We start from the raw sequence: 24,440 nt of genomic DNA on the forward strand, positions 1-24,440 counted from the left end.
ACATGGGTGGAAGAAGTGCCCTGCAGTTAGGAAGGTGTTTGAAGTGTATGGGTTACGTTCAAGAGGATGGAGTTCAATTCCTCAGGTGAAAAGAACTGTAGTCGGGAAGTCATGGAGACCTTAGGGCGAGAACCAATATTATCCTCTTGAGAGAGAACTGGGGGGGGGGGGGGGGGGAGTCTCCACGAAGTGATGAAGCAGACTCATTTTCTGAGCTTGAGAGGTGTTCGATGGTGGTATTGAATGGGTCTGCGGCCACCCCAAGGACTACCGGAGCCTTTTGAGTGAGTGAGGTATCAGTCCAATCGCGCATATGGCTAGTGGGATTGGTTTTTCTTTTCTGAAGGATGGAAATTGGTTGCACATCGTCATCAGAGTCACTGTCATGTCTGGTGGCGGTTGGTTTGGTTTTACATTTCTTGGAGGGTGCGGTTGTTTTGGGAGCATCCTTCTTGGGAGTTCATTGTTTCTTCTTGGAGGCCAATTTCTTTCTTCTTTGAGAAAAATTGGAGAGAGTGGTGGAAGAAGGGACTGCGGTGCCTTCATGGTTAATGATTGCGGATGGATTTTGAAGAGGCGAGGTAGGGCGGTATGGGGCACTACCTTCCGTAGCCTCAATATGATCTGAGACATCAGCAGTCTCAAGACCAAGAGTGGAAAGAATGTGGGTAGGAAGTCTTCGAATTGATCCAAAAATAGATTGATCATATGAAGGATTGTACCTTTTGAGATCCTTGATGACAAAGAAGTTGATGTCACTGCCCATGTTGATCCCTGCATCCGCATGAAGGTCTGAAATGCAGAGGGAATAGAACCTTGCAAAAGTGAGTTCGGTTGGGTTCTCCCTTGGGCTCTCCTTGGGAATGTATTGAAGAAATTCATCCCATAGGATCTGCCGGTAGTTCACGTCATGACCTATGAAGATACTCCACACCAGCTCTAGAAGTTTGAGTCTCATATTATCCGTGCCTCCGGTTCTGCCGGATAGACTGCGGATGACGAAATGGAAAACAAATTGCCAGACCGCAGGCAGTTGGTTTTTCTTGAATTCCCCAATTCCTTTAATCTTCTTCTGATATCCCATTTGGTAAATTGCAGTAGTAATGTCCGCCATGGATGGGGTGAAAATCTTGATGGAGGGACGAACAAGGAGGTTAATGGCAGAAAAAAACTTTTCTTTGGACCGAATGACCAAAAATCATTTACCAGGTTAAGATGAACTTCTTGTGGGTTTTCGAGTGGGCAATAGGCTGAAAAGGCACATTTGAAAAGGGTTGAGATTGGGACAACGTCTATGAAAGCATCGAAGGGGCCAAACAGGGGGTGATTCTTCAGAAACTTAATCATCAGCTTGATCGAAGCATTGTAAGATGAATTATCTTCGAACACTGCTCTGAAGTTGGTTGAAGGAATCATGGGAGAGTCTAAAATAGTAGGGTTCACCAATCCAGATGCCTTGGATTGTTTCTTGGATATACCGGATTTCACCACTGTAGGATCTTGATAGAAAGAGTAGAAAACAGAGTGCTTGAAGGAATTTGAGAGGGAAGATTCAATGTTCAGAGAGCGTAAAGTGATTTTGGGGAAGAAGAACGGTTTATATAGGAATGAATTTGAACATTAACTATTTTTTACCCTAGGTAAAATGAAAGGATAAGGTAAAAGGTCATTTAGGGGAACTCTTTTGAATTGGAAATTAAATTTCAGCCACATAATATGAAACGGTTTAAAAAGTTTTTGAGATTTACCAAAAAACGGGTTTGCATTTAATGAAAAATCAGACGTACATCATCAAATCAGGTGATCATGTGGTGAGGGAAAAAGAAGTTGTAACAAATGAGACGTGCTGGGTATGAGGAAAAGACAGATTAAGGATGTGTTTATGGAAAAATGTTCTTTTTGTCATCATACCTAAAATAGGTCTGACACAAGGTTTATAAAAAAAGGAATGAGACAGTTTCTCAAGGAATGTTTTTATTTAATGAAGGATTATTAAATAGCACACTATGATTCAAGAATTAATGAATCGGTTGAGAAATTATCAATGTGATTGCAGATGGAAACTTAATTGCAGATGGATCCTTTGCGATTGCGGATGGGTAGATATATGACTGCACTAGAAGAAACTGAGGAGAGCACTTATACAATAAGTTAGTAATAACAAACAAGAAGGACCAGTGAAGGATAAATATAATATATGGTTGCGGTACATAGACTGTGGTACATAGGATATACCAAAACAATTTATTATAAGTAACTTTCAGTTAGGACCGCAATAGAGACCAAGGATGGTCTGCGGTACCTATCAATTCAAGAAGAATTGAGGGTCCGGATTCATCATTCCTAACATTTGTAAGAAAGTGTTGGGCTTTGTAGAGTCAAGTGCCTTTGTGAAGACATCATCAATCTCTTCATGAGTATGGACAAAGATGAGTTCAATGTTACCTTTCAGGATGTGGTCTTTGATGAAGTGATACCGTAGTTCAATATGCTTGGTCTTGGAGTGCTGAATAGGATTGTGAGAAATCGCTATAGCACTTTCAGAGTCACAGTAAATTGGTATCCGCAACATTCTGTATCCGTAGTCCATAAGTTGTGTCTTCATCCATAGAACTTGTGAACAACAGCTGGCTGCGGCCAGATATTCAGCTTCTGTGGTAGACAATGATAGACAACTTTGTTTCCTTGATGACCAGCTGACAAGTCTTCCACCCAGAAATTGACATCCACCTGAGGTGCTTTTTTGATCTAGTATGCATCCGGCATGATCCGCATTTGTGAATGCCTGAAGGCTGAAGTCATTGCCTGTGGGGTACCATAATCCAAGAGACTTGCTTCCTTTCAGATATTGTAGAATTTGTTTGGCTGCGGTCATATGTGACACTTTTGGGTCAGCCTGATACCTTGCACATACACCAGTTGCAAAGACAATGTCTGGTTAGCTTGCGGTGAGGTACATTAGAGAGCCTATGATACCTATATAAGTCTTGTGATCCACAGATTCGCCCGAGGGACCAACAAAGATCTTATATCCGAAGACCATGGGGACCTTATCCGAAGAATAGTTGTCCATAGAATATTTCTTCAATAGTTTAGTGGTGTATTTCTCTTGATGAATGAATATCCCTTGCGGAAATTGTTTCACTTGAAGTCATAGAAAGAATTTAATCTCTCTATTCATGCTCATTTTGAACTTGTTGGTCATGAGCTTAGAAAATTCATCCACCATTCCTTGATCAGTCGATTCGAAGATGATATCATCTACAAATATTTGTACAAGCATAAGGTGGTCACCATTTTCTTTTCTAAATAAAGTGGGATCAATTACTCCTCTTTTGTATCCGGACGAGACAAGAAATTCAGAGAGAGTCTCATACCACGCTCTTGGGGCTTACTTCAGACCATAGACTTCTTTTTCAAGTTTGTAGCAGTGGTCAGTGAATTCAATACTTTCAAAGCCTGGAGGTTGCTGAAGATAAACCTCTTCTTTTAATTCCCCATTGAGAAATGCACTCTTAACGTCCATTTGGTGTACCTTGACGTTTTTGTGGGCTGCGTATGCTAAGAAGATTCAGATGGCTTCCATTCATGCCACCGGAGCATATGTTTCATCATAGTAAACACCTTCAAGTTGACTGTAGCCTTTTGCAACTAGCCTTGCCTTGTTTCTGACTACCACACCAGATTCATCCAGCTTGTTTTTGAATACCCATCTAGTACGAAAAATGGTGTGACCATGTGGCTTCGGGATGAGCTTCCACACTTTGTTTCTTTTGAATTCTTCTAGCTCTTCTTGCATTGCGGATATCCAATCAGGTTCTAGTAATGCTTCTTTGATCGTTCGGGGCTCAACTGAGGACATAAATGCTGCATAGTGACAATGATCAGATAAGTCCTTGGAAGATCGAGTATGGATACCTGCGGATAGGTTGCCAATGATTTGACCTGATGGGTGGTCCTTTGTCCATACGTGAAGACGGGGTTGTAGATGATCAACAACTGCGGTAAAGGGAATATCTTCAATATCAGAAGAATCTGCGGTTGGAGATGATAGTTCCCCCTGGACTTGAGAACATCCTACGGAATCATCTTGGTTTGTTGGAACGAGAATGAAATTTTCTTGAGCAGTTTGGAGAGGTTCCCCCTGGATTGCTGATGGGAGTTCCTCTGGAATCTGAGAAGGTTCCCCCTGGACTACGGATGGGAGAGTGATAATCCTTGAATCGGTTCTTGTGTTAATGTTCTCTATGAGTTCATCATCTGAATCCGAAGATACGTTTGATGGTAATGATTCTCTGCGGATAGGAACTTGAGCAGCATCAAGTACTGGAACCTCGATGGTTGTTGCTTGATCCGGAGTAGAGCTTTCCCCCTCAACTGGAGAGGTGAAAGTATTGAGAGATGCTACTTCAGATAGAGATGGACCAGAAACATCAGTGTGTTGTTGTTGAGCGGCCGGTGACACAAGAACTTCGGAATTTTTCGCCATTTCAACAGGGTCGAAAAGATCGCCATAATTGACTTCAACTAGATTTAAAGGACCGGAAGAGGCAGGAATATCACTTTCCATGATTTGCGGTGTTTTCAGTGGATGGAGGGGTGTTATGGATGTGATAGTCATCAAATTTTACATCAAAGCTTTCAATGATTAGCCTTGTGTGTCTAATGAGAACTCGATAAGCAACCTTGTTCGTGGAGTAGCCAAGAAAGATGCCTTCATTAGACTTCGATGCAAATTTGTTAAGATGATCTCTGTTGTTGATCACATACCATCTACACCCAAAGATATGAAAGAAGTGGACATTTGTTTTGCGGTTGTTAAGGCCCTCATACGGTGTTTTATTGAGACGTTTGCACACAATGCTTTGGTTTTGTACAAAGCATGCGGTTGCTACTGCTTCAGCCCAGAAGTAGAGAGGAAGGTGTGCGAAGTTGAGCATGGATCTGGCTGCTTCTACTAGTGTGCGGTTCCTTCTCTCTACTACTCCATTTTGTTGTAGTGTATAAGGAGCTGAAAAGTTGTGAGTGATGCCTTTGGAAACCAAGAAACTGTTGAGAGGATGATTAGTAAACTCGGTTCCATTATCACTGCGGATACGTCTTACTGGCAGCTTGATCTGAAGTTCTATTTCCTTGATGAAGTTGATAAGAATTTGCAGTGTTTCTGACTTGAGTCTGAGGAAGAAAACCCATGTGAAGTGTGTGAAGTCATCTACTATAACCAGTATGTATTTTTTGTGATGGAGACTGGCTACGGTTGATGGACCGTGGAGATCAATGTGCAGGAGCTCAAGTGGTTCAGAAATTGAAGAGTCAATCATCATGGGGTGACTTGCTTTGGATTGCTTACCACATTCACATGCAGGACAGAGAGTATCATTGCTAAACTTGAGAATAGGGAGTCCTCTGACTAATTCTCCAGTGACCAAAGTGTTGATGTATCTGAAGTTGAGACGAGCTAGCTTGCAGTGCCATAGCCAACTGACTTCGGATACAAATTTGGAAAGGAAACATAACTGCGGTTTGCCTATGATTAGAGAGACATCCAGAGGATACATAGTACCCTCAGATCGAGACTTGATCAAACATGTGCTCCTATCACTTGTCATTACATAACAAAATTGATCAGCAAATTCAACTCGATGGCCTGCCTTACATAGTTGGCCAACACTGATGAGATTGTGTTTAAGGCTTTCTACATAAGCAACCTTTTGAATAGAGAAGTTCCCCGTAGTGAGTACACCGTAACCTCGGATGATTCCATTCGCATTGTTGCCGAATGTAACATTTCCACCGTTGCAAATTGGCTTGAAATCCCGAAGGTATTCTAACATTCCGGTCATGTGCAAGAAGCAGGCACTGTCAATTAACCATTCATCTTCTTTTTCCTCCTTGCACAAAGCCTGAGAATTACACGGTTAGTTTAGGCATCCAAACTAGTTTGGAGCCTGGAACAACAGATGAGTTTCTGAATGATGCATGGACTGGTTTCGTGTCAAGTTTTAATCCTAGTCCTGGGTGTTTGTGTAGTTTTGGAGTGTTGTGTGTTTTTGAAAAGTTACGAGGTTTCTGATTCCAACTAGATTTGACATAGGATGAATCTTTTTGTCAACTACACTGATATTCACAGGTTGAGATTTTGTCTTTTGTTCTGACACCACATTTGGTCAGCGGTCTAAAGGATGAGTTGTTGGGCTTGTGACCATTCCGAGGTTGAAAAGATCTGACATGAGTGTTGTTCGGTTTCTGAAAAGTTTGTTTTAAAAAAGGTTTAGCACATGTAGATCTTTGTGTCCTTTTTGTTGGATTTGGTAGAATACCCTTCCACTTGTTAAAATTTTGATGTGACTTTAAAAGTGTTGGAGTGGGTAAGATACCTTTCCATTTTAGATCATCTGAGGAATAGATTTGAAAACCATTGTTTCGAAAAGACTTTACACCTTTTTGGGTTGTGTCAGATGATTTAGGAATGACTGTTGAAACTGTACATTCCTTTTTGTATGTTTTCTTGATGGTAGAGTTTTTTGAAAAATAGTGAGAGAAAACAAATTTTTCTAGACTTTTGGACTTTTGAAATCTGACATGCTTCTTGTTTTTTGAATTTTTTTTTGTCTATTTGTGGCTCGGGAGCGAATTTCCTCTTTGAAAGCCCTTTTAGCTAAGGATTTTGGTGAAACGCAGTCTCTGTTGTTCAACTGCGGTTTCCTAGAACCCTTTGAAATTTTGTGAAAACGTGGGCTTGAGTCATCCGAACTTGAAGATTCAGGGATTTGAGAGCATTGACCTACTTCAAAGTTTTTTATGGGTAATTCATGATGAAATGTTTGAAGAGTGGCAGAACTTTTGTTCGAAGACTGCGGTAGGGATGACTTGACTACCGCAGAGTAAGTCTTAGTTGGGACTTCAGTGGGACTTTTGTGGGACTTTTGACTACAGTGTGAGACACTACGATCTGAGGACAGAGATGGAAAGTCTTTCGAGACTTCGGTGCCCTCAATGACAATTTCTTCATCAACTACGGATGAGGTTTGAGAATTTGGGTAAGTGGTGCCACAGATAGGAATTTGATCACATATGTGACCCGAAACCTCATGCACAATTTCCTCAATGACACAATTATTGCTTAGATTACGCAGTCTACCGAAATGAGTTTTGATATCTTTGGGAAAGGTCTTGTCATTGACTGGGAAATGAAATTCTTGGTCTGGAGGGATCTACAGTCTACCTTTAATGAACCGGGTGAGGAATCCATTGCGGTAGGATATCCATTTGACCAACCCCAATTGTATGTCTTGTCCACGGTTCCATTATTTACCAAATTTTCAATAGCTTCACTTTCATTGAACAATTTTTCAATTAAGAGATTTAAGCGTACAATTTCACTCTGAGCCAAATCTCTCTGGTTCAAAGTTATCTCTAATTGTGTTTCACTCAACATTCTTGCATCTTTTTCTAATTCTAAGTCGTTTTCTAACATAGCCATTTTGAGTCTTTTGTTATCTAGTCGTCCTCTCACATGGAACATCTCCTAGGACACAATGTTCTTCTCATCTAAGGCTTTGTTATAGTCTGTAAGGACGGCAGCACATGTGTCATTAAGATCATCTATGTAAGGTTGACAGTCATGCATGCTATAGTTTAGAGTTTGGATCATGAGTTTTACCTGTTCGATGATGCTTAGAGTTCCATCTTTTGCCATGTAGCAGTAGTTCTTGTCTAGCTTTGTAGACCCATCATCATCCGCAGTTGCCAGTATGCAGATTTTCCCTTTTCCTTTGACACTGCTGATGGCTTCATCTTCGTCTCCGGATGACCAAACCTGATGGAATCTTTTGACATGGGCTACATATTCCCTTGCCTTTTCCTTATCTTCCAACTCTTGAGCCATTCTAAGGTAGAAAGCTTTGTCTTTTACTACATTGGCCTTACAATCTCTTGCAAAGTGATTCTCTTTGTTGCATTTGTGGCAAATTACAACATTAGTCTTGTCTTCTGAGGGAGTACCGGAGTCAGTGGTTTGAGTAGACTGCGGTGCTTCCTTTGGTTGAGTATTTTGAGATTGCGGTGGTGGATGAGATCTTTTAGGATAATGAGAGTGATTGTTTTGTGGGTTGAAGTTACGATTGAAAGTTGGTTTGTTGAATTGTTGATTTTTGCGAAAAGAGTGAGGTGGTAGTCGGTTGAATTGTTTGCTAACTAGAGCAATAGCATTTTGAAATTCTTCTTCATCATCATACTTTGAATCAGCTTCGTATGACAGCGGCGGAGTTTCATACGAGGGAGAGTAAGATTGATTATGTGGAGCTTGTGCTATGAGAGCAAGAGGTCCTCCGAAGTCAGCACAGTCTTTGAGTACGGTGGATTCTTGTGCTTGCAGTTCTCCATAGAGCTTGTAGAGTGACAAAGAATGAATCTTTCTATCGCCTTGGACTATCATCTTAGCCATAGTCTGATGTCTTCCCAAACCATTAAGAAACTGAAGATTTATTTCATGGTTACTGCGGATGGTGCCCGCATTGGATAACTTGGTGACTATCAGGTTGAACCTTTTGAAGGAGTCTTCTAAACTTTCACCAGTATGAGCTTTAAAGTTGTTGAACTCATTGAGTGTGGTTGTAAGCTTCTTGTATTGTGTTTGTTCTGAGCCTTCATACAGATTCTTGAGAACTTCCCAGATCTCTTTTGATGATTTACAATTTATGATAATATCGAAGTTGTCAGGAGCAACTCCACAGGAGATTTCATAAAAAGCAACAACATCATTTTCCATTTTATCGAGATCATTCTTGGTGGGACGGTTCATGACTAGTTGACCTTTTCCTAGTCTAGTTGTAGCACCGTCAGTTTGGGCTGGTGTAAGGACTGGGACATGTGGTCCTTCTTCTACGGATCGCCATACGTCTCTACCAAGTCTCCTTAAGTATCTTTCCATTCTTTGTGACCAGTGATGATATTCATTTGCTACCAGTATTGGGGCTCGATTAGAACCACCAACACTGTTGGAAATATTCAGAGATAATGATTCTGCCATATTTTTGAAGTTTTTTTTTTAAGAAATGAGCTTCAGTGGTATAGAAGGCCCTTTGAAAATCAGTGTTCCGTTTTCAAAAAGCAACCACTATGGCTCTGATACCAATTGTTGAGAGAAAAACTTTGAGACACACTTGAACAAACGTTAGAACAAGTATATTGCGGAATAGTTAATCTCGAAGGATCTAAAAGCTCAACAATAATATTTAGAGTTAGATGGTTAAAGAGTTAGTTGCGGAAAAGTAAAGAAATGGAAATGACAACAATTGTTATATCAACTATACACATAAGTTGATTCATTACGAGGAATGCATTAAAGCCAAGTTAATAAGTGAGATCAAACTTAGTGATTAAGTCACAAAAGACTTGCTCCGAAGAGAGATTGTAATTGGTTATGTGAGAGTAAGAAGTGTGAGTAAGAGAGATAGAAAAGATAACTTCAGAGATGTGTATTCAGAATAATAGATGTGTTATGAATACAAGAGAATGAGCTCTATTTATAGAGACTCAAGGAGTTACATAAGAGTAGCCATGCAAGACATACTGGGCAATAGAGAGAGGATTATAGTAAGACAAAATGAAATAAGTAACAAAGTGTGACTGCGGTAGGTAGAGACTCCAGATGCAGTTAGTGATGAAGGAGATTGATTGCGGGTGCTTGTAGATTGAGGTAGCTGAAGTTTAAGAGGGTCACTTTTTATGATCCACACACATGTTGGTCATATCTCGAATAAATATACTTGATCGGGCTATATTTACCCTATATATGATTACGTAATTGTTTAAGTTTAGTCGCGATGTCCAACTATTCTAAATACTTTTTACTAGTTTCTTTGTTATCGCGCTATCCTTGTTATGCACACATGTATGTATACTTTTTTATTAAAAATATTTATACTTTAAGGTATACTTTAAGTCATAGTGTTTTAGTCCCATTGTATTTATAGTTGTATATCTTGTATGGTTTGATATACTAGTTTACTATAAACAATGCTCTGATACCACTCTGTCACACCTCCGAACCAGGACGGCGGAAACGTTCGGGGGTGGATGACGTCATTGTATAGTATCATAAAAATTGAATATGAATGAACCATAGCAACCAAACATAATACAAAAAGAGATACCAACATACATTGCTTACATATTGTGTTTGTTCATCAATTACACAAAAGTAACATAAAGTAAGAAATTCCAAAATGCAACAAATCCGGTTCTTAGGTACCTACTTACTGGTTCCCTGAGAATACAAGTCATTTTGAAAATCGTCAACATTGAATGTTGGTGAGTTCATAAGCATATTTATATGAAAAGATTTGTAACATCTTTGATTAAAAATGGTTTGTATATCACCAAAAAATCTGATATTTTCTTTGAAATTAATTTGTAAAACTTGTTCCAAATCGTGCATATATGCATGCTTGTCCTTGGTTTTCCTTTGTTTGTAATTGTAAAGCGTATGTTCCCATAAATTCCAATATTTTCTGTTGTATGAAAAATTGGGCTCTTAAACCCTAGACGAGTAGTGAAAACAATAGTGTACCGAGAGGAAAAATGCAGTTTTATTTTATAAAATCAGTGAAGTGTAAGCTTCCGTAAATCAAATACTATTGTTAATCCCTAAGTGAGTTATTACAACCATGCCTGATGTGACTGTTATGCATGTACGACGTTCTTCAGGCGTCGAAATAGGTAAGATATTTGTCACCCTACACTGGCCCCGTCTAGCTGTAGCGAACAGCTCAGGTGTGGGGGTGTCAATCCCCGTATAGATCTATATACAACTATCTCACTCTCCCTCCAAGAGACTCTGGTTATAATGCAGGACTTAGAACGTACACTGTTAGGTACGGTGAAGATAGTGTCTCACTAGAGCCTTAACGAATTTACACGAACTTTGACTCCCATTATTGAATAATGAAAATGACATTAATAGGGTGAATTTATGACTGAAGTTTTATGACACGCGATTTACAGATTTCATGACATGCGGTTTATTACTCATGCTTTATGAGTTTTATGATAGCCAGATTATGACACATGGATTTTTCTGTCATAAATTATGTTTTGTATACCATTCCGGTTAAATTATTTATAATACTTTTTATAAATAATCATAAGTGAACATGTCTACTTGTAACATATGTTGTAAAAATAGCATAATATCTTAGGTTTTAAGCCATCAAATAGTGACAACATAGTTATGACTATTTTACAAATAAAACATATTTTTAGCAAAATATCAAGCTTTGTAGTTTGTTTAACACACCATAACCGGTTTGAAAGTTTTGTAACACAAAATATTTTATTTTGTTTTGACTCTAAAAGTCACGATTTTTACAAAAACACATATAATAACCTTGAGATTTATTATATTCAAATATTTGTGTAAAGTATAAGAGTTAAAAATGCATATGTCCAAGAGTTAAACATATTTGGGTATAACACCCATATTTTCGCCATTTATGAGTCTACAATCATGACCATGAAATTTTTATGTCACAAAGATGCTATCAACATTTACTTCACAACTTTAACACATGTTAAGCACCTTTTTATTCAAGAACTTGGTCCATTTTCAACCCATAACTATGATGCATGCAATTACCCAAAGGATAATCTTAATCTAGCATACTTGAAGCTTGGAAATCACGAGTGTATGATGTTTTAGTATGAGATATTCAACATCATAAGCACAAATGTTTACATAAACATGTGGGTTCATGCAAATATCCAATGGTTAAACAAAGTTGACTTGTATTCCCCCCCCCCCCCCCCTCTGAAAAGTATGAAAAACATGAAAAGATGGGGGTATGAAGCTCACCATGTTGATTTCGTGAGTTGTAGTAAGAAGTAGAAAGAGGTTGTCGAGCCTAGCCTTATGTAACTCGAAGGTCTCTCGAAAATGGGTGATGTTCTAAGAAGCTACACATGAAAATGGTGTGTAAATGTGATGATCTTAACCTTTTGGTGTATAAAATCACTTGAGTTTTACAAGAAAAATACCAAGATTTCTTAGGACCACTCGAAGATATATCTTCTCTTGGAGATAGCACACGAAACTTGGAGAGGAAGGTGGAGAGTGTTGGGAGAGCAAATGAGTGAAAATGATTTTTGGTGTGTTGGTGTGGGGTGGTCGGCCGATCCCTCTTAAAATAAGGGGGGAAAATGGCTTGTTCTTTACTTGGTGGTCTCATGGATGCATACATAGTATGGATACTTGATAGTTAAGATACAAGGGTGCAAAGTCATGAGGTGTCACCACCTTTTACCATTTCTTTTTCTCTTTTTTTTTGTGCTGACTCCCAACCGAGGTTTTCGGCCTTAGAGGCTTTTCAAGGGGTTTTTTTTTTTGTTTTAGGGTGGCCGAAAACACCCTATTTTCTTAATTGGGTTTTATGTTTGGCGTGTGTATGAGCTTCTGGACTTAATTAGGCCCAATAAGAGAGTTTCTGGTCCAATAAGGCCCAAAGGAAATGGTTTTTCAGCCTAGAGTGTTTGGGCCGAGAATTCTTGGGCCAAGGCCCAAAATTTATTGGGCTTAGCTATTGGATCAAGTTTTGGGCTTCTATGAGGCTATTTCAGCTTGATTCTAAATGTACGCTCATATGAATTCAAATAACATTGTACTTTGAATTTCACTAATTTTATGCAGTAAGGTTACATATAGGAAGTTGTGTACATAAATTACCATCTCAATCCTAAATTTTCTTGTTGTGACAACCTCTTTGTAGAGAACATTTTTTTTTGTTTTATTAGTTGAACGACCTTCCTCTTCACATATGAGTGCCTTCAAACCTTTTTTACTTGTGACACGAGAAACAGCTACATATAGTTGACCATGTGTGAGACCGAGTCTACGCAAGTATAATCTAAAATTTGACAATGTACTTTCAAAATACATTGTTATTTTATGGTTATATTGCGAAATAGAACTGTTTATTTCAAAAATAGCAACTTATTTATGTTCCTTTAGAATGAACCACATAAAACCCCTAAAATATTGAATATAAAGAAACTCTAACCAGTAAATATTAAAGCAGATATCTTTGCTCGATTTTGATATTGTCTGTGACTCATTGAAAATGTCGAAAGACAGAATTGGCACATAACTTACTTGTTATTATGAGATGGATTTAAAAATTTGAACACATGAGGATGTCTTTTTTATTTTATGACAATGACAAGATAATGGAAAAATGAATGATTACTTCAAGACATTTGGGTACGTTTGAGTAATGTCTATGGTCTTAACTACTGAGTATTCGTATCTTTTTAATATAGCTATTAATTGGTTATCCAAGATGAATTAAAAAAAAACAATATTTTTCTTGTTGCTTCGATGCTAAACAGATAAAAGAACAAAAAAAAAAACTTCATTTTCATTATATACCCGTTTAGTACAAAAGTAGCCAAACGTAATTAAAGCAGGGACAAAACCATTAAGGAAATTGGTAATTTGAGTTTCTATTTTTTAAAGATGTGATAAGGTAGAGACATACCAGGAAATATAGTTAAAAGCTCGAATTCCTTCATCACTGCCTCAATGGGTTCAACTGACAACCCTAAACAGATCAAAAATGTTAAAATTTTCAAATAGAGATTAATGAAATGGGGATGAATTGATGAGAATGCTAAAAACTTGAAGGTGTTGATAGTCTGCAATTGGATGAATCAGGGATCTATTCAACGATTTAAGATGGAAATCAGCTACTGAGAAGATACTTATATACAACACCAAATGATCATAAATGGTTAATGGAAAGAAGTATCAATTGTAAGGAATGGAATTGAATGTATTTAGAAGGAATGAAATTTGTCAAATGAGTATATCAAGTACCTATAACTATCAGGCATAAACCAATTGTAGCAAATTTTGCATTATTTGATCACTTTTAGCATTATTATCATCCTAACTTACATACAAAAAAATTTCTATTTTGCATTTGACCAAGCTAATGTCTTTATCCTCATTACCATTCTGTAATTTACATTCATGAGAGTTTTGAAAGTACATTGCTATATATCAGTTGTTTTATAAAGTTGATTTCTATTTCTTGTCGGTTTAGAAGTATTGTAACATCCAAATTTTCAAACCAATTTTTTCATTTTTAAATCTATTGAAAAACAGTTTTCATAAAAACCATCCCAAGAAAAGTCATAATGTCAAATACAATTCCACATCAAAATATCAATGTCCGAAAATATCCAATAACAAGATCTCCTGGTGAATGTGTACAATCAAGCCTTCTCCTTCCCACGATCCTCATAAGTACCTGCAAGACATTAATCAAAAACTGTAAGCACAAATCTTAGTGAGTTCCCCAAGATATCCCATACAACGCAACACATTAACAACTATGGGTTATCAGCAACACTGGAGACTACCTAAAGTCTCAGTGGTCAAACAACACGTCCTATGGGTTATCAGCAACCCTGAAGAATACCCGAAGTCTCAATCACACAGAAACAACACAAACATAATAATAACACCAAGACCCAGCTGGGCATCACATATATAGCTATTCTAGCACACAAGTAAGAATAAGTGAGGGACTCACGTTGCACTGATCAGTGATAAAACTGACACCCAAACTGTCAGAAAACGTGTAATACAAGAAAACGGGTAATACCAGAAAACATAGAGCGTAATACCAGAAAACGGGCTCGCATCTGGCTATATGGGGCATAGCCAGGTGTACGCTCAGTGTGCGTAAGCTGTGTCACACCTCCAAACCAGAACGACGGAAACATCTGGGGGCGGATGGAGTGACTACATGTATAATATTATAACAATTGAATATAAATGAAACATAGCAACTCAAGCATTCATACATTGAGAATTTAAGTTTACATTTTTTTACAAACTTTGTTTGCTCAAAAATTAATATAAATGACTAAAAAGTAGAAAACATGAAATGACGACGCCGGTCCTCAAGAAGGGTTGAATACCTGTCCACTGATTTCCTGAGAATATAAGTGACTTTGAAAAGTGTCAACAATCAAGTTGGTGAGTTCATAGACATTTTTGTATGAGAAGGGTTTGTAACGTTTTCTTTTAAAATGATTTGTATACTTCAAGAAAATCTGATATTTTCCTTAATATGGACTACATATGTATGTATTTCCTTTGTATCTTTTCCTTGTAAAACGATAATGTATGTTTCCAGAAAATCCAATATTTTCTTAAATGAGTTGAAGATGTATGTATTTCTTTTGTATTTTTCCTTGTAAAATGATAATGTATGTTTCTAGAAAATCCAATATTTTCTCCAATGAGCTGTAGATGTATGTATTTCTTTTGTATCTTCCCTTGTAAAATGATAATGTATGTTTCCAGAAAATCCAATATTTCATTAAATACGAACTGTAGTTTTAAACCCTAATACCAAAAATGTATGAGTATTGTTGTACTGAACAATAGTATGTAGTTATATCTTTTTATAGAACTAATGAATTGTAAGTTACTCCGAAAACCAAATCGTGTGTTTGTTAAACTATTTATATATACTCTATTATATAAATATAAAGTTGTTATTTTGTCTAGTGTCAAAATATGAAATCAAAACATAATATTTTTGGGTTCAAACCCACCAAATTAGTAAATGACTATTATGTAACCATTTTTGCTAGAAGCTATCTTTTAGAAAAAGTTTCCAAAAACCATGTAGTTTTACAAATCATAGATTTTTTTTATGATTTTATAACATAGATTATGTTTGTTTTCTTAATATTTATATCACTAATAATTATACCAAAAACTAGTATCAACCAGATCATATGAAAACAATATCTTATCTTTAACATAAAGATAAAAAACATGTAAGTATTTGTGTGATAACAAAGTTTTACTTGTACCCCCCCCCCCTAAAAACATGAAAAATCTTGAAAATATGGCGGTATGAACTCACCATGAGTGGATTTTTGTGAATAGTTTGAAGGGTTGAGATGAACATTTCAAGCCTATATCTTTGAATGAAGTCGATGAGATTCTTTGGAGATGTGATTATCCTAAGAATGTTATCACATAATAATGTCTAAAAATGATGAATTTAACTTAATAATGTGTTGATACTCTAGTAGTTTGTGAAATGCTTACCAAGACTCTCAGGACCACTTGATGAACATGAGCTTGGAGAATTTTAGTTCTTGTTCTTGAGAGAAATTTTATAAAGATGAAAGAAGGGAAGGATAGTTAAAGAAAGTGATGGTGAATGGAATTAGGCCTTCTGGTCGTGGTTTAAATGGAAGAATGGAATTGTGGGTGCTCATGTTTATTTGGGGACTAATCTCAGGTGTTGCATGGTTATTTGAAAGATAAGGAAGTGTGTTGCATAGTTGTTCGCTAGGTAAAATGGAGTAAGTCTGAGTTATTCTATCAAAAATGTCACTTTTCTCTTTATCACAACCGAATTCACCATTGAGATTACCAAGACAGGGGTGATTTCGGTCTAACATGTTTTCTCTAAAGTGTTTCGGCCAAGCATCACTTTTTAAGGGTGATTTCGGTTTTTGGATCACCTACAAGGGTGATTTCGGTCCACACCCTTTCCTTCATTTGGGTTTTCGGTTTTTGGGGTTTCTAGGACAAAAGCACTTTGTGATTTAATATTGTTTCCATTTTGTTGACTTTTCAAAGGTTCTATATATGTATGACTTTTCCAAGTATGCATATATACTTATATATATATAAACACTTATACAGATGGTGTCCTTTTGGTTATCAAAGCTTTATTGCAACTGGGTTACATAGTGAATTCATTTGCACATGGTTACAATTTAGACTTTTCTTAACCTAAATTTGCTAGTTTTCACAAACTGTTCTCAAGACCTTCATGCAAAATGTCTTAATCCTTAAGACATTCATTCCAAACAAAAATTTTACCCCTAAATAGCTTTGTAAACCATAAAGTCTCTGACTTTAACCATTTGCATGGATACAAGGAGCTAAAACCCAAAAATCTAAGTTTCTACTTAAATAATACCCCATAACTCATGCATGGGAGAAAAGGTTGGCCAAGCTAGCAATTCATGATTCAAGAGATCTTAGAATGTCTGAAAGGATGACTTAATAGCTCTGTAGTACTGCATACTCATAAAGATCCAAGCTTTGGGACAAAAGAACCAAAATGCAAGACTAAACAAGTTATACTTAAATAAACTCCAAGATTTAAAATTTATACCTTGGAAAGGTGCACAAAGAGGTGAAGTTGTTGGATCTACAAGCTAGAATGCACCACCACCACTTGAATGATCTTCTTTCAAAAAAAACTCTTAAGAATCACTTTCCAAGCTTCAAAACATTCCCACAAGGTTAAGGTTTTGATCTAGGGTTAAAAGGGAATAGAGGCTGGATAAGATGATGTCCAAGGGGCGGATAAGATGATTAAAAAGGGAGGGGAGGGGGGGGGGGTCACACCCTATGTAACGCTTGGGATTCGTCAGGTATTATATTGATTTTTATTCAAGTTATAATTATGAATGTTGGGATTTTGGGGCGAAGCGTACATTGGGTGTATAGGGTGTACGCACGACGTACATATAAGAGGCACGAAACGGGGAGCCCCCATGCATACGCTGGGCATAACCATGCGTATGTTGGGCGTAGGATGATCAGTTGCAAACTCTAAGTTTTAGGGTTTTCCCCCTATTTAAACAACTTATAACCCTCCAAACCCTTATCCTCTCAGCCTCTGTTGGTGTTGTTTTGGTGGTTTTGAAGAGCAAGTAGTTTGAAGAAGGAGCAAGGACTTGAAGAGAGCTTGTAGATCCAGATGTCTGGCATCTTTTCTGACTTATTTGAGGTATCAAGTTCCAACCTTGACCATTACATACTTAGTTGTAGTTTTGGGGTGTTTTATGTGACATTTTGACTCCATAGTTGAGATTTCTTGTGTTCTGGTAGTTCTAGCCCATAAGAGCTATCCTTTTGAGCTCTTGGAGGCATTTAGAGTCATAAACATCGGGCCTTGATGGTTAAGCCACAACCATGCAAGTGTTAGATGGTCACAAAGTGTGATTAAGAACTTAAATCATTTCTTAACCCCCATACATTCATGCAAAGACATAAAGTTTGTAACTTTATGGTTTAAGTCATCTTAAAGGACCTTGATCTATGTTTTGGACGTTAGGAATTAATGGATTAAGTCACAAAAGGAGTTCTAAGGAAATTGGCCATTACGCTTGGTGTACCCCTTTTATGTTGCCCGTACTGGGTCAACCTCCCCGAAGTGGTCAAGACCAGTATATGCTTGGTGTACGTGCTGATATGTCGCTCGACTACGAAAGCCAATCCGAGCCAGAAGAAATGATCAATGCTGAACTAGACCCAACCTTTGATCCAAACTATCCTCTTCTCACCAAATGGACCAGAGATCATCCTGTCTCTCAAGTGGTTGGTGATGTCTCTGAAAAGGTCCTAACCCGATCACAACTGAAGGCAAAACAGACCTCCTTATTTTCCAAAGTTGAGTTTTGTATGTTTAACTCTTTCGTATCCAAAGTTGAACCGAAGACAGTTAACACTGCTCTCGATCACTCCGATTGGGTTCAAGCAATGCAAGACGAACTGAACGAATTTGAAAGGAACAAAGTCTGGCGCCTCATTCCAACTCCGCCAGATGCCTCGGTTGTTGGTCTCAAATGGGTCTTTAGGAATAAAATGGACAAGGAAGGGAACGTGATAAGGAACAAAGCTCGTCTGGTTGTAAAAGGATATTGTCAGGAGGAAGGGATTGATTATGAAGTGACTTTCGCTCCAGTAGCTAGGCTCGAATCTGTGAGAATCTTTCTTGCTTATGCTGCTCACAAAAACTTCGAAGTTTTCCAAATGGACGTCAAGTGTGCATTTCTTAATGGAGAACTAGAAGAAACAGTGTACGTAGAGCAACCTCCTGGGTTCGTGAACGAAAAGTATCCAAATCATTGCTACATTTTGGATAAAGCTGTGTATAGTCTCAAACAAGCTCCGAGAGCCTGGTATGAAACGCTAACTAAATTCTTAAAGATGTCTAAATTCAAACAAGGTTCGGTTGACCCAACCTTCTTTCGCAAAAAGGAAGGTAACCACCTTATGATAGTTCAAATTTATGTCGATGACATCATCTTTGGCTCAACGAATCCCAGCCTAACCGCTGAATTCAGAAAGCTGATGGAGACTAAATTTGAAATGAGCTCAATGGGTCCTATTAACTTTTTCCTTGGTTTAAATATTAGACAGGGACCCGAAGGCATCTTTATCAATTAGGAAGCTTACACGAAGACTCTCCTAGCAAAGTTTGGTATGATGGGAGACTCCAAAGTCAAAGTCCCAATGGCATTCGGCACCAAGCTAACTCCATCTCTAGACAAACCGGCTGTTGACATCACGCTCTATCGTCAAATGATTGGCTCACTAATGTATCTTACTGCTAGCAGGCCTGACATCATGTTTTCTGTGTGTTACTGTGCTAGATTTCAGGCAAACCCACGCGAACCTCACATGCTTGCAGTCAAGAACATTCTACGCTATCTCAAGCAAACTACCTCCTTAGGTCTTTGGTATCCATCCAACTCAGGCTTCTTCGTTCAAGCCTACTCAGATGCAGACCTTGGAGGATGTGGACTCGACAGAAAAAGCACCACTGGCGGCTGTCAATTCCTTGATGGGAAGTTGGTTAGCTGGCAATCCAAGAAACAAACGTGTGTGTCGTTGTCTATTGCCGAAGCGGAATACATAGTCGCTGCATCCTGCACCTCCCAAGTGATTTGGATCCAGAGTCAACTTCGAGACTATGGACTCAATATGAAGAAGATCCCACTATATTGTGACTCTGAAAGTGCAATTAGGATCTGTCATAACCCAGTGCAACACTCTAAAACCAAACACATAGCACTGAGGTATCACTTCATCAAAGATCATGTGGAAGATGGAAACGTCGAAGTACACTTTGTAAGAACCACTGATCAACTGGCTGACGTCTTCACCAAAGCTCTTCCTGAAGCATCATTCGACAGAATTTTACAAGGGCTAGGTATGATGGAATCAGAGTCAGTACCTCAAACTACCTCTCAACCTCAAACGTAAGAAGCGAAATTGACCGAACGTTCAGGTTCGGTTAAATAATCTGGCTCGCTCATCACCACAACGGTAGTTTTCTTGGTTGTATATTTCATGCACATAGTTGTTTATCTTATTGCTAAAAGTATTTTCTGATTGCATGTCTAAATTCCTTGGTTTTCTAAAATTTTCCAAAACCGAAACCTACCGAAGGTTCGGGTTCGGTTTCTCAAAATTTTCCAAAACCGAAACCTACCGAAGGTTCGAGTTCGGTTTTCCAAAATTTTCTTGAACCGAAACCAACCGAACGCTCGGGTTCGGTTTTCCAAAATTTTCTTGAACCGAAACCAACCGAACGCTCGGGTTCGGTTTTCCAAAATTCTCTTGAACCGAAACCAACCGAACGCTCGGGTTCGGTTTTCCAAAATTTTCTTGAACCGAAACCAACCGAACGCTCGGGTTTGGTTTTCCAAAATTTTCTTGAACCGAAACCAGCCGAACGCTCGGGTTTGGTTTTTCAAAATTTTCTTCAACCGAAACCAACCGAACGTTCGGGTTTGGTTTTTTTTCAAATTTTTCCAAAGTTTTTTTTCTTACTCTTTCCAAGTCTTATTTTTTTTTCTTACTTATTTTTTATTATTATTTTTTTATTTTTATTTTTTTTATATATATCAAAAACACCAAAAATATTTTTCTCTTTTAATTTTGTTTGTGTGCTCGTTCGTTTATGGGGATATAACTGTTGGATTACTTAAGTGTCCCTAGAAGCATGCTGCTGTATGTGTCCCAAGCCTCATAAGATTTTGAATAATAGCCTTAATGACTTGGGATAAACAAACCTTGTCTTCCCAATTAGGCTATCACATTTATTCTAATCGTGAGCTACCTCACTCTCTTCTCACATGAGATAAGAGTTTTCTGCTTGGTCCTTATTTTCGCAGCAGAGGTACTTTAATTTCTTACACCATCTCCATTCCATTTCTCCATTAAATTCGTTTCATCAACGTAACCCTTGAGACTCTCAGAAATTACCACTGAGGTTTATGGTTACACAACAACTGTGTTTATGATCTCAGTTTCGTGCCACTACGAGCTGAGTGAAACCCAAAATTCAACACCAAATCTGAATTGACGGTGAACAATAAATTTGCTCAAGTTTTCACCAACGAATTGACGGATGAATCCTACTGCAATCTCAAATTTTTATTTTTGTGTGATTCCTATGAAATTGTTAAACACCATAACATTTCTTCCCTTGGGATCCAGTTTTTAATTTTTTCTGAGATTTTATATTTTCCAAGCCAATTTAAAATTAATTCCTACCTACTTGTTCAACAGACTACACCGGTCTCACAAGTACTTTGTTCACTTTCTTTCTTATTTCAAGATTAGAATTGCTGAATCAAAGCGCAAGCCACCCTTACTTAGCCTAATTAAAAGAAGCCTTTCAACGTTTATTAATAAATGTTTGATCGTCATTCAATGGGAAACCACATTAACACTTTGAGGTCTCTCTTGATCTTGAAGGAAGAGATTCGTGCCCGGGATCATTTGTTTCGTGTCATTATTGACATCACAGTCATTCCTAAAAAGAGTTGCTTTATTTCTTTTCTATTTACACTCTTCGCACGAAAATCTTTGATTTTCCAAATTTTCGTTACTAATAATTACAGGTTGTATTATTGCTTTGGTGGTTAATTTTCAAGTTGTGGTCAAAAATCATCCACGTGGGTATTTAATTCACAAGATGCCATTTAAAAGATAAGACAAATGGTTGCTGACTCAGGCGGGAGTTAAAAGGATTGAATTTCAAACGACGGTAAAAAGGGAACGCGTGTGAATTTGGAACGTCCACACTTTCACTGACATCATGGACGCGTGTGCGAATTTCAAGCGACACATCTCTGGTACTTAAAGGCGCATGAGGATTTGAACCGGTTTATTCTGAAACGGCGCTTGTTGGGCGGCGTGATCCTAGGAATCTGACACTCTCTCTCCTACGTGATCATCGCATGCCTTAACTGTCACGCATAGAAGATTTGAAACGATTTTTCTCTCTCCTTTCCCCCACTATAAAAGGCAGTCTCTACTCTCATTTACCTCTTTACTGCATCCGGAATTTACCAGAGAGCAAACACTCCCAAAAACTTCACTGTTCATCTTCTTCTTCTACCTTCAACAATGGCAGAATCATCCTCAGTCCATGCTACCTCACACATCCTTCCCATCCGTCCACAACAATGCTTGGTGATCGACCTCACTCCTGCGTTGTACGATTCTTACATGACGCCGATCATTGAGTGCTTGAAGTTCTCTCAGATCGCTCCTGCACTTACTAGGGTTGAATCTATGCCCATGGAGATTCTTTCGCAGGTGTATGTGACTGCTCATTACGACAAAGTAGTCGAGCGGGTATTCTTCGAGGTTGCTAATCACAAGACCTCCATTTCTCGCCAACGATTTGGTACACTGCTAGGGTTGGCTGCTGATCCTTCACGAGTTCATCCGGAGTCGATTCCGATTGGGCATCTCTACAACATGTTTTACAACATGGGGTACACAGAGGTGCTCCCCTCCGTCGCAAAGTTCAAGAAATCCTGCTTGCCGCCATAGTGGAACGGCATGTTTACAGTCCTCTTCAAGGGCTTATCTGAACGGAGCTCAGGATCCGATGGTTCAAGTTGACCGTTCCTGTCGATTATGTATGCAGTTTACAACGGAGTCAATCTACACTTTGGGTTGGTCATCTGGCAACAACTCATCCAGAGCCTTTCTTCGTCTTCACGACACTCTGAGGTGTCGTATGCCCGGTTCTGGACGATCATCTCAAAATGGGCGATGGATAAATTCGACATTCCCATTGCTGCAGGTGCATCGATGTCTTCGATCGGTACGTTTCATACCACGAAGATCATCGTCTCTGATGCATCTAAGTTCTCCTTCATTGGCTCTATTCCGGAGACAATGTACGGCGATGTTCCGTCCGACAGCAGGATCATTCGGACGATAAAGGAATTCAAGGCGTCTGGTCCTAGGGTTCTAACACAGGAAATGCTAAAGTCAATCCATGACGCTGACAAACCTGTCAACGGGGGCAAAAAGGCGGAAAAAGGGAAGCAAGTGACCAAGGCTCCTAAAGGTCCTTCTCCCAGGAAGAGGAAACAAACCAAACCGGCACAGTCCCCGCAACCGAAGAGAAGGAAGACTCAACCGAAGCGAAAGCTTATAATCGCTTCCTCTTCGAGTGACTCAGAAAACGAGAGTTCGGGTTCGGACGGCTCTCAAAGAGGCGAAACCCCTCCCAGAGGCAACACCCCACCCCGATCACCTACCCCAGACATGGAAATTCATGTCTCACCAGTTCCTTCACCTCCTCCCACAATCCCTACTTCCATTCCCACCATAAACCCCTCCACCACCCTACCTAAAACCTCTTTCCCTATACCACCACCCATTTTCACAGATACCACTACCACTACTGCTAAGGTTACAACCAACGTATCTGATACGGGGGTTCATACCAGTGCAACCGAAACACCACCTGTAACCAAACCACCTCAAACCGAAACCCAGCAAACAACCGAACCTACCCATACTCAACCACCACCCGAAACCCCACCCACAAACACTCAACCTGAACCTACCCACACCACAACACCCCCAGCTTCACCACCCCCACCATCTCCAGATCATGCCTCTGATGGAGATAACCCATTTCTTGGCGGTGACAACATGACCTTCGATTCGGTCTACTTTAGTCCGTTTCAGGTTCTAAGTGATGATGAGGACGATGCTCCAGTGACAAAGAAGCATCTAAAGGAGCTAAACGAGAAGGTTGACTTACTTCTCGCGTCATCCACCAACACTCAGTCCTCTCTCTCTGAAGCCGCTCTTCAGAAGATCGTTGACGCCTTCTCCAGGGCTCAACATGATTCTGTTGCTTCCGCTACAGCCGCCATTGACGCCTCCACAAAAGCCTGTGAGGCTGCGACCGCAAAAGTCGATAAACTATTCTCAGATGCCTCTTCCCTGTTGAAGTCCTTACAGGAGAGTGCTGCTGCAACAAAGACAACGTTGGAACTAATCGTTCAGCAATTGGCCACGTTCGTCTCAACAGAGTTACAGTCATTCGCTACATTACGCCAATCTATCAGCGATGACAACTCGGCCCTTCGTGCCTCCATTGACGAGCGCCTCGCTAAGCTTCAAGAGGATCTCGCAGCTGAAAATTCGTTAATGGACGTTTTGGCAAGCAAAACCACCGCCCTCAAGGTCAAGAGCACTCAGCTTTCAAACTCTCAACAACAGATTGAAGCTCTTCGATCCGAACGGGAGGTAATCAAAACTTGTGTTTCGGATGTACACGCTGCCC

The sequence above is a fragment of the Lactuca serriola genome, chromosome 5, assembly GCF_051521515.1.
Source record: "Lactuca serriola cultivar US96UC23 chromosome 5, Lser_US96UC23_V15, whole genome shotgun sequence".
Lineage (NCBI taxonomy): Eukaryota > Viridiplantae > Streptophyta > Magnoliopsida > Asterales > Asteraceae > Lactuca > Lactuca serriola.